Source organism: Taudactylus pleione, unplaced genomic scaffold (assembly GCF_031769625.1).
Source record: "Taudactylus pleione unplaced genomic scaffold, aTauple2 ptg000259l, whole genome shotgun sequence".
Classification (NCBI taxonomy): Eukaryota; Metazoa; Chordata; class Amphibia; order Anura; family Myobatrachidae; genus Taudactylus; species Taudactylus pleione.
Genome location: NW_028284661.1, coordinates 577,993 through 590,626, shown reverse-complemented (window position 1 = coordinate 590,626; position 12,634 = coordinate 577,993). Strand labels below are relative to the sequence as shown.

General features: G+C 39.6%; 1 protein-coding gene across 1 annotated transcript in view; it reads left to right on the top strand.

The window, feature by feature from the left end:
- Positions 1 to 573: 573 nt before the first annotated feature.
- The window catches only part of LOC148514738 (amine sulfotransferase-like), a 97,184-nt gene continuing 85,123 nt past the window's right edge, over positions 574 to 12,634 (top strand). The window contains exon 1 of the mRNA XM_088480959.1: positions 574 to 706. The gene's annotated coding sequence lies outside the window, so the exon portion shown is untranslated. The remainder of the gene's footprint in view (positions 707 to 12,634) is intronic.

Genomic DNA, 12,634 nt, shown 5'->3' with positions numbered 1-12,634 from the left:
ATTAAACTATTTTGTGCAGATCCATCACATAAAAATTCAGATTAAAAAATAAATAAATTACAGGTTGTAATGTAACAAAAAAGGTACAAAGCCACAGGGAGTGAATACTTTTGCAAGGCACTGTATATTTTTTAAAAGTATATTTTTATTTAATCTATTGCTTCTTAATATTTATTCTTAATTTCATTATCGATAATGCTATATAAATTATATATGTATATAATTATTTTATTTATATGTTTATGTATTTATCTTTATACATCTATAATATGTTTTACTTATTGGTACTTTGATATTATATGTGGAATTGCATCTATTCTCAACAAAATTGATACCACAGAAGGGGAGAAAATATGTAACATCAATTTTTGAAGTAATGAAGTGGTTAATCTAACAGAGATCATACTTACTATCCAATCAGAATTCGATTGGCTAGTTGGAGAATAAATAGGTACACAAGACTGAGGGCGGGAAGAAACAGCCTGACATAATTTGGCTGAGAAATGCGTCAAGCTCCGCCCACAATTGACAACACCACCAGGAAGTGCTCCTACATCCGTACGGCAAGCAGCCTCTACAGCCCCCACAGCTGGTGTGGCGTGTCCGGACACGTGGCTGTTCCAGGCACTGGAAGATTAATATCGGCATTATCCTCCAGAGACACACAGAAGCAAGTCTTTTTCCCAGAGGTCCGCAAACAGGAGTGGTAAGCTGTACCAGTCATTGGTACTCAATCATACCCCTCTCCTAATTAGCAGACTGACTTTATAATTTAGGCAAACAAGCTGTGCACGGCAATCTACATACACATTAAGACTGTGTCTGCTATTAGAGGACAGCTGGATCATGGAGACATAGTCTGTCATTAACTATTAGGAAACCACTTGCATGCAACTAACATCTATGAATAGACTGGCTTTTTCCTATTTAAATATCAGCCTACGGCTAAAGTGGAAGGTTATGCTGTTTGGAAAGTGCATGTTTTTGCCCGCCTGCAATTAACCTATTCATATACAGTGCATAACAGAGCTTCTCTTCTGAAGTTTGGTGTCATCCATAATCTGTATATTGTGCACACTACAGGTGTTGCAACAACCAGTTTCTTTATAAATATCAATACATGATGTTTACCTTTTAATCATTCAATACTGTTAATATACAGAGGTCTCTTAATATTCATAATTACGTATTGATTTATTGTTATAATATATATATATATGTATATATATATATATATATATATATATGCCTATGCTAAATGAGGGACAAAACCGTCTTTTAATCTTTGCACATATCTAAATAAATTGTGTATATTGTGTACAGATGGCGCTGTCTCCAATTTGATCTAATATTGTTATTGTATATATGAGGGTCAGCTCCTCAGGTGTTTGAAACAGCAGCAGTCTGTCACATATCTATCACATTATCATATATTCCAGCATAGGGCTTAACACTAGCGCTTTATACTAGGTTGTTTTTTGTATTATGTTTTCAACCTATGCTATAAGTATACTTAAGGGGTTCCTAGATATATTCAATGAATACCTCAGTCTGCTAAATATTGTATAACACAAAATGTTAATACATACTTTAGAACACTTACAACACTAACCAGGGGTGGATTTTTTAAATGTTTATGGAGTTGCTTACTACATCTTAATGTAAAGGTACATGAGACAGAGGGTATATAAACAAACACACTGTACAGTAGATGGACTTTAGTTGCTACATGCTAAACATTCACCATCACACAGTGGTATATGCTAAAAAATATTGAGAAACATTGGTCTGGAGGCTAAAAAATGTAAATGATATTTATTGTTTTTTGTGGCCTGGTAGGCATTGTTATGGTTCACTAAATAATCCTTACTGTGTCTTATTAAATACAGTACATTGTCAATGGTGCACCAGTTAAAGAAGTAAAAGGATCAGAGGATACACCATCATACTTATCACTAATCTCTATTTTATTATGCTAATATTATATATCAATTATATTTAGTTCATAATTGTTGTATTTCAAGGGGAGAAAGACTATTTGCTGGATGATATGTGACTCTGTCATGTTCAAACACATATGGCCTGATTCAGAGGTGGTCACTTTTGTGAAATCAAACTCAAGCGACCGATGTTTTCAATCTGCGCATGCATCTGAGTCAGGTGCTTGCGCCTGGGGACGGACGCAGAAAGAATTTTGTCTCAGAGAGAAGCAATTTCAGTGGATGTTTTTGGGACATAACACATTTTCTGCAATGTGAATTTATTTTTTTAATTTGGTAACACTGATCACGAGACCTGTTCTAGTATGAAATACTTATAAATACAATCAGGACTAAAAACATGTTGTGCATATCACCTATGTAAGTGGTTGAGGCAACCTTACATGAGAATAAAGCCTAAACCAACAAAGTAACAGATGATTTCCTACTGTGCGGTGCACTACGTATCTACAACAATCTACTTTGTATACTTTATTATTATATTTTTTTATGTATTAATTTTACTAGGATCCTTAGTAAGAAAAAAAAAACGCTTTATCTGCAGCCCAAAGTCTTGCTTATTTGATATTCTTCAAATTAAATATACATTAATCCTATTCATATATTTATAACATTGAAATAGATTCTAAGTACAATTCACATGGCTCTCTAAAATGTTGGATTGCAGAAGAATAATATCACATTTGTAATTAATGTCTATAATGAGTAATGCTGCCTTGTGTTATAAACTTAGTAAATGTTTGCTTTCCCTACAGCTGTGTTCCCCAAGAGTCACTTGTACAGGTAATTCAATATATAATATTTCCATATGGCACTGAAGTTGGGTACACACCATACGATGGTGCGACCATACATCGCACGCGCCATACGCACTGCACAAAACCAGGTACAACGGCGCAATGTATTGTTAAATGCTGTATGCAGGGCCGGTTCTAGACCAAATGGAGCTCAGGGCGAGAATTTCCTTTGGTGCCCCCCAACACACAAACACACACTTGGATATAAGAAGATGTTGTGCTAACACACATATAGCATTTGACAGTATGATAATGTTCCCAAATCAGCACAAGATAGCAAGATGTGCTATTGTATTTCACTTATAGGTTACTACTCAGCAAAACGTTTGAATAGAATCTCCATGGGAAAATAGGTGATAACAGATGAGCGCTTTACTTGATAGTCTGGACACTACTAGTTTCCCTTTCTATCTCTTATTTGAGAAAGAATAAGAGGAGGAAATGCATTCACGCAAGGGAGGGATGCGAGAACATCCTTCACATCCATGTAGTCTGGAGATGGAGACAGATATAGACATCAAGCTCCAAAAAAAAAAAACCTTTTCACAGTTTAATAAATATGATGACATATGTTTTCACTTAAAGGTATTTTGGAACAGTGATGCTATATAGTATTATGCAGATAATTACATAGCGCAGGAGATATTTGTAAAATTTCCTGCACTAAACCATTTGGTAAATGGGCCCATACTAAAAAAATCTTTTTTTTACAAAAATAAAATTAACAGCCTGATAAGCAACTATTAATGACTTATTCATAATAATATAATTTGCAAGCCAAGGTTGTTAATTTTTTGCCTATCTTATGTTGCAAATAAAACACATAATGAAGCTGTTTTAACGCATCTACAGTATTTGCATAAGAATCCAGCTATCCTCTATTCTGAGCTAGTCTGGTACCTCCTCCTGCAGCTGCTCTGGCATCGGCACGTCTTCCTCACTGTGTTCTCCCTCCTGCAGCTTGCAATGCAGGAATGGAGGAGGTGGGCTGTGGCACGGTCTGGGAGCGGCAGAGAGGGCGGCCTGGGCTACAGGTATTGGCAGACTGGGTCAGATTGGACGATGAATGTGCATTGTGAAAGACAGATCGGGCGTACACACTATACAATGTGTACGATATATCGTTCCGATCAGAGACAGAATGATATATCATACGATACATTGTATAGTGTGTACCCAGCTTTGGTGATTAATATTAACACATTGTTTTCAAGAGTCAGTCTCAGTAGGAAAAAAATGTATTCCATTACATCATCAACAATTATCAATTATCATGTAAATATTATAAATGTGGGAGTTAGATGAAAATGAAAGAGAAAACCATTCACTTTAGTGTAACATTAATCTTGTATTAATGTTAATGTGTTGGAAAAAATATCTGTTAAAAAAATAATCCCATGCAATATATCTTCAACAAACACATGTATAACACTCTGCAGTGTCTAAATGTTTAAGTTTGCAAAGGTTTTCTGCTGAACATTTTCAATTAGCTGGGATACCCGGCATTGCCCGGGTTGAAGACTGGACCCTGAGGTACACCTGCAGCCTTTATTTGCTTACGTTGTCCTCACCTATAACCTCATCCCATTGATCTTGAAAAGGACCCCACTGTTTGCTAACATGCATGCAAGCAGTGGCGTAACTACTGTGGGTGCAAGAGGTGCAGCTGCTATGGTGCCCACGCTGCCTCTGTGGCCCGCCACTCCCTTTGCACCCAGTTACGCACACAAGGTGGACTGGTCGAGTCAGGGTCATCGAGGGGGGCCTAGGTGTCATTTATGTTGATGTGGTGCCTGCACTGGCAGGCAGTCAAGGAGAGACAGAGCCACTGGTCACAAAGCAATCAGAGCTCATGGACCAGCAGCCAATCAGCAGAGGTGGATCCTGATTGGCTGCTGATCCACAAGCTCTGATTGGCTGGAGATCGGCACGAGATTCAAATTGCGCCAGTGCTGACTGTCCATGTCTGCCCCTGCCTGTGCGTCGGCCCGACCCCAAATCCACACCTGTTGATGGCAGACGGGGAGGCGAGAGGCCACTGGAGGGACACGGGAAAGTGAGTTGCTGGGGGGGGCATAATGTGTAAGGGGCATTACTGTGTGGCATAATGTATATGGCACTACTACTGTATGGCATAATGTGTATAAGGGGTACTACTCTGTGGCATAACCTGATTTGGCTCTGTGTGACAATACATGAATGGGCTCTGTGGGGGCAAATGTATGTGTTTTTTTTTTTTTTTACCCCCGGGGGGGCCCTTTGTGGCCCACAAAGTGTTAAGGTGCCCACACACATAGCAATATTTTACACGATTTGCCCAATTTTGACGAATCTTGGCGACAAATCGTGTAAAATATGCCCAAATCGTGAGTGTCCACTCACGATCACAATGCCAATGCACATCCCCGCTGGTCGCACATCGCATCTTCATATCTGCCGTGCTTTAGGGCAGATTTGCCAATCTGGGACACAATGCACTGGATGCACGGTAGATCTTAAGTTAGATTGGACATTTTTTACTCCAAATCGTGTGTAGGAGTGCAGGGGAGCTGCCAGGGGAGAGTTCAGGGGAAATCGCACACATCGTGGGATCATGTGCAGATCGCTATGTGTGTGGGCACCTTTAGTTATGCCCTTACATGCAATCACAGAGGCTCTGGATTTAATATGAATTTGCATGAGTCATCAAGTTTGCCCAGACTAAGATTAAAAGGATTCTTTTGTAGCTTTCTCACAGGTTTTTGGCAGACTGCCAATTTCCACTGGAGCAGGCCCCCAGAACTTCCCCATTTTTAGGGATTGCGTGACAGTGTGTGGACAGACAGACACACTTTCTCGCTTATTATATAAACACTAGAGGTGAAAAATGTTTAAATGCTTCCAATTAGCCTGAAATTCAATGGCCATGAGCATACTGTTGTACAATAGCTAATTGACCCAATTCAAATTTGTGGATCCAAATCGCATTAATGGCTTACTGTTCATGTCAAAATGTTTGATTTCAAATATATTTATTTTGAAACAATATTTCAATAAAATTTGTAAATTATTTTTTTTTTACATTTTCTTTTATTTGTACTGTAAACACTACTGTATTCACCATTTGAAGTTTGCCATTAAAAACAGGTAAAATATATGAGTTCATCAAATTAACTCGAACTTGTTTGACTTTCTAGAATTACAGATGGGTTTACAGATCTCCATGCCTTTTAATTGCTGCCAATATGAACAAAGGGAATCAAGCTCATATACAGAAAGGAAATGGATGACTTTGGCTGGGTACACACTTCACCTGAACAGCCATTATGTAGGGAATGTATTATTACTGTATGTTAAACAGTCAGCGGTGCACATGGCGTTCCATTAAGAAATTAGTAGCCTGTACTCTGTACCCCCTACCACCTTTCCGCTGGCTGGACACAGTTTCTTCCATCTTCATGCCAGACAAACTGCTGGGTACAAGCACTGCAGAGAGAGCAGACACAGCTGGGACAGCTGCAGGTGGACAGCAAAATAACGTTTTTTGTGCAGACGCAGTGGCATGACGTCATGACATCGCGCCGCTGGACACTAAAGAGGAGCCGAGGCGCGCGCAAAGATGGAGCTGCAAGCAACATCCTCATCATGCAGAAGGAGGTAAGTGTGGGCTGGGCTAAGAGACCCAGGGTGGGGGGGAAGCCAAAAGACACAGGGTGAGGTGGAAGCCGAGAGACACAGGGGGTGCAGATGTACTAAGCTCTGGAAAGTGATACATTGGAGAGAGATAAAGTACCAACCAATCAGCTCCTGTCATTTTTCAAACACAGCCTGTAAGATTCACATCAAAAAGAAAACAAAGAATCCCATACGAGTGCACATTGTCTCGCAATTTATTAAATTAAAACATAACATTTATCAGTGTTGTCCACTATAGTGGTTACTTAAAACACAGAAAAATAAAGAAGAACAAAATTCACAAAAAAAATACTCATTACAATAATCTAAAATCTGCAGTCGTGCTCAGTCCAGTGTCATTTATACACGTAATAGTGTTATTGCGTATGTATGTCCAAGTCTGTATCAATTAAATACAAAGTGACATACCCACTGATGTCTCAATCTTCAATAATAATAATAATAATCTTTGAATATATAGTGAATTAGATGCCTATGGAATATTTATTTTAAGGCAATTTATTGATATTTTAATTTTGCTCAGTGTAACCCATTGACACCTATATCACTTCAATAAAAACATGATATGCTCTTCAATGTTACAAAGTTTATTGGTAAAGTGATAATTTTAATACTTAATCACCATACACCCAATTATAGGACAAACTTATGGTATTTTAATAACTCATGAGTATCCCAATACTCAGGTGATATATAGGTCTCATGTTGTACATATATTTCATTTAGTGTATTCAGAGTTTTTATTTCACTTACATAGCATTCAAAATATTCATTTGATTTACATCTATCAGATTTGTTTCATTGGAAGCGCTGTTTTCACATTTATAAGTCCCATACTGACACAGCTCCTCTTATTGTCCTTTCACTACAGGGCTGTTAGTATAGACAGTAAAGAGAAGCAGCTGACTGCTAGTAAACTTTCTCCCAGGGAGCTGTTTGCATGAGCAGTAAAAACAAACAATTGCTTATTATTTATTCACCTCCAAACAGTTTCTCTTGTCTTATCACCTGGGCTGTTAGCATGAGCAGCAAGATAACTGCTTGTACTCTAATGGTGCATACACACGGTCAGATCTGTCAGACGAACGATGAACTACGAACGATAAACAACGAACGATTTTACCAACGATTTCATGAAATACGAACGATTTTTGACAGTATTAAAATGAGTGAAAATTGACCAAATCTGCAAACACATCAGATGTCAGATATCGTTATCTGACAAACGGGAACACGCATCGTTCATCGTTGCAGGGACACACGTCAGGCTTTCTTTCAAATATGAATGATTGAATGATTTTTAAAATCGTTATTGTATAAATCTGAAGGAAAATCTGACCGTGTGTATGCACCATAAGTCTACACTATCTTGTTGTTTGTAGCTTATACGGGGCTATCAGCATGAGGGGTAGTAAAGGCAGGCAGCTGATCTCTCCCTGCACTGACTGCAGCGTCGTGCAGTGTTCAGCTAGCCTCACATTCACCGCGGCATCTAATCACAGTGGGGATACACATTTTAAAGTTAAACATGATATTTGTTAATACAACATTCAGTTAGGACACATTCTGACTGGCACTACTGAACACCTTGACACGTGTTTCGCTAGTGCTTTTTCAAAAAAGAGGCAGACTGAGCACGGCTGTAGATTTTAGATTATTTTAATGAATATTTTTTTTTGTACATTTTGTTAATCTTTATTTTGCTGTGTTTTAAGTAACCACTGTAGTGGACAACAATAATAAAGGTTATGTTTTAATGTAATATATTGCGAGACAATGTGCACTCGTATGGGATTGTTTTTTTTTTTTATGTGAATATTGATCTGTCCCGGAGTAGCACCCCTATAAGAATAAGTATTGATAACATTTGAGTATCAATGTGATTTCTAAAATAGGGTGATTTTGTATACATATTTTCTTGGTGCGACCCTTTTCTCCCCCCTTCTTTTCCATTACAGCCTGTAAGATGACATTTAGGCGCTGAATGGCTGGTCGTTTATCACTTTCCAATTTATCACTTTCCAGAGCTCAGTACATTTCCCCCAGGGTGAGGGGGAAGTCAAGAGATACAGGGTGACATCAAATCCAAGAGACACAGTGTGACGGGGAGGCAGAGATAACAGGGTGAGAGGGAGGCCACGAGATACAGGGTGTTGGGGAGGCAGAGAGATACAGGGTGAGGGGGAAGCTGAAAGATACAGGGTGAGAGGGAGGCTGTGGGACAAAGGGAAGGGGGTTATGGCTGAGAGACAGAAGGTTGGAAACAGGAGGCTGGGGTGGTGGGGCAGGAGGCTGGAGAGACACAAAGAGACAGGAGGCTGGAGACACAAGAGGACAGGAGGCTGGAGTGATGGGGCAGGAGGCTGGAGAGACACAAAGAGACAGGAGGCTGGAGTGACGGAGCAGGAGGCTGGAAAGACAAAAGGGGCAGGATGCTGGAGGGGGTACAGGAGGTGACATAGTGGGCAAGAGTCTGGTTGAACCTCTGTTATATGATGATGACAGTGACAATAAACAGGTGGTGTGTCATGCTGAGATGCCCCCATATCGAGTGGCCATGCCCCTCATAACTTGTTACCATACCCATTTTTTTAGCATACAGTACCACTAATACCCATTTCAGACATCTCGAGATTCCCGGGAATTTGGCCTGCCTCAGCCAAATTCCCAGGTAGCCGCGTCTGTCTGAAAGGTACCTACCCGGGAACACGTTCCCGGGTAGCCGCCCCTGCAATCGACCAGGGTTTTTCCCGGGACTTAAGTCCTGGGAAATTACCCTGCTTCTGTCTGACAAACAGCTCCTGATTGGCTGGATGCGGCTGCCTGTTGATGAGATCATCAGCAGCAGCGGCCAGACAGTGGAGGGCAGACGCCATAAAGGCTAAACATAGTGCTAAAGAGGCAGTGCAGTGCTACACGGCGGATTTAGGTGCCGCAACAATTGCAGAGACCCGCAACACTACAAGGTGAACTTGGTGCTGACAAAGGAGAGAGTGCAGTACCAGGTGGTTGGAGAGTGGTGCCAGGTGTGTAAAATTACTGTTTTATTACCTTATTAAAAGAGCTTGTTTCTATTATTATATATGGCATATATTTTAAAATACTGAAATACATTATTAATACACCATACAAGAGATTTATTTTCTATTCATTTGCTTATTTATTTATTATTTTTTATCTAAATTTTCTGGGTTTTCTTTAGCGCGGTACTCTATATTTTTTCTGTGTACAGGTGGTTGGTGATCATGGCACATTGGAAGGACGAGGAGGTCCATGAGCTCTTACATGTGAGGCACATTTGAAGGAGGAGGAGGTCCGTGAGCTCTTACATGTGAGGGGAGAGGAAGAAATAAAAGCTCAAATCACAGGCACTGTTAAGGATGCCATGATCTATTGCAACATTGCCAAAATCCTGGCCAGCCGGGGTATTGTGAAGACACAGCAGCAAGTCCTTAATAAGCTAAAGAGTCTTAAGAAACAATACACAAAGGTCAATGACCACAATCGTAATCGCAGTGGTGTGGGAAGGATGGAGTGGCCCTTATACGATTTATGCACTTCGGCTTTTGGGCATACAGCACTATGCAACCCCATTGCTCTATCTTCTTCAAGTGATGCTGGCACACTGTCTGCAACAATGACATGCACGCCTTCAACAACTCCTGAGAGCAGCCAGCAGAGCTCGGCATTATCGCAGGTCCTATTTGATGATGCAAATGAGGACTCATCTAATACCATCAACATTGAACCAAGCACTGGCTCAGATGTGATCTCTCCAACGTAAAGGCAAGATTCTGAGTCTGAGCCACAGACCCAGGGAGACAAGCCCACCCTACGCGATAACATTAAGTTTAATTCAAATAACTTATGTTCTGCTGCATTAATCTATGTAATGTTGTAGTTCAGTTTCTAGTATATAGTAGAAACCGTATTGTTTCTGCATTTATCTTGTAGTGGAGGATGGGCAGCGCATGCAAAGAGACGCGCTGCTTTTTGAATTGGGACCATTTATTGTTTTGTGTATCAAATATTTTTTACATCTGTTGCTCAATGTTTTCTCTATTTTACTTTCAGTTTTCACAGTGCCAACACGTAAAAAGAAGAAGAGCAAAATTGATGTTGCTACCACAGCCATGAAAAATATTCTTTGTGAACAACTGCGCGACCTAGATTCGGAATGGCAGACACAAGAGGATGCCAGACTGCAGTGGTTCATGGCCAATGAGAGAGAATAGCAGAGTAATTTGCTAAAGGAAATGATAGCTGTGCAGGAAAGGCTTAGTCGCGATAACTGCAAATTTTTTACTCAAATCTTGAGCACAATCCACTACAAAACAACACATGTTCCATCACCCACCCATTTTGGGAACCAAGCTAATTATCCAAACTCATTTGGGGAACCATCCCAATATGTGCAACAACCTCAGTCTCCCACCTCATTTGAGCATGCATCGCAGTATGACCAGCACGCTAATTTCCCCACAGCATTTGGGCAAACTACATACAAGTTTGCTCAACAACAAGCAAAGCCCCCCCAGCATTTGGGCAGACATATCAGTATGTGCAACAAGTAAAGTCCCCCCCAGCATTTGGCAAAACATCCCAGTATGCGCAACAATTAAAGTCCCCCACAGCATTTGGGCAAACTACATCCCATATATCCAAGCATCCGCAAACACCTCAGTCATCCTCAACATTTACATATAATACATTAGATAATGTACTTGAAGGTCAATTTAAAGATACTTTGCCAGCTAATACTCTTTTTACCGAAATATTTAACTGTGGTAATCAAATATACAGTATCTAGTGATGTTAACTAGACATATCCATATCATGATGTTGAGAATGTTATGGTTACTGCTTGTCATTTTTTTGTTTAATGCCTCACAGTTATATGCGCACTTAACATTGTTCTCATTGTCTACGCCTTCGACAATATCAATCCATACATACATATGGAGTACTTTGGGTTCTGAAGTAAATGTGCACTTTTATTTATTTTTATACTATTGTTTGTTTTGAATTGTGTTGTTATTTTGTGCAACATTATTTCCTATGTAAGAAATATGGAAATGCTTTCAAACTTCGTATGCAACTTAAACAAAAGGCCTTTATTAAAATTAAAGATTTTTTGAACAATTCAAAAATTAAGTTTTTGTATTTATTACAATAACACCATAGAATTAATGTTTTTTGAAATGGTGGTTCTAATCAATTCTATGTCATTGGTTCGATAAGCAAGTGAGGTTGATGAAAGGGTAGAAGGATAACTCCCAACAGGCTCCTCCACGATGTCCCACTCTGGCAGGTATTCTTCTCGCTGTATCTCACAGATGTTATGCAAGATACAGCATGCCGCTACAACATCAGTAATCAGCCGAATGTCCAAATTGTTTCTTTTTCACAAGCAGCGCCAACGTCCCTTCAGTCTCCCGAATGCATTTTCAACAACCATTCTAGCTGAACTGAGGGTATGGGTGTAGGCGATCTGCTCGTTCGAAAGCACAACCTGTTGGCTGTACCCTTTCATCAACCACCTCTGTAATGGATACGCAGCATCCCCAATGATGTGGACTGGTATCTCCACTCCATCCACAAGCTTGGAATTCTGCAAATGGAAACAAATATTACAGTTATTATTAAAGGCTTTACAGGTAACAGTGTTGTATGCAGATACGGTATATCAGAGCAAATTGCAGGTGACATACCAAAAATCATGTTATGGTTGGGTATGGAAGATAATACATATCGGTTTTGCAATAAGAAGCATGACAAAAATGTGTGTATAGTTACCTCATGAGGAAACAGCCAACCATTCTGCCTCTCCTCCGCAATCTTGTAAAGATCAGAATTGGCCAGAACACGAGCATCATGAGCACGACCAGGCCAGCCAATGAAAACATCAGTGAAGCTGTGAGCAAGATAATATCCAGTTAAAACTAGACATATAGACCATGTGAAGTAGAATCTGATTGGTTGCTAGGCCCAACATCTACACTTCAAATAACCCTCACTTTATTAATTATACCCCTAACTTTTAAATACACTACAATATATACATTTATTTATTTCTGATAGAAAGCGTATATAAGATCCGGTTACAACTATACATATAAACTTTTTAAACACACAACATTTTAGATACTTTACTTTGCATGC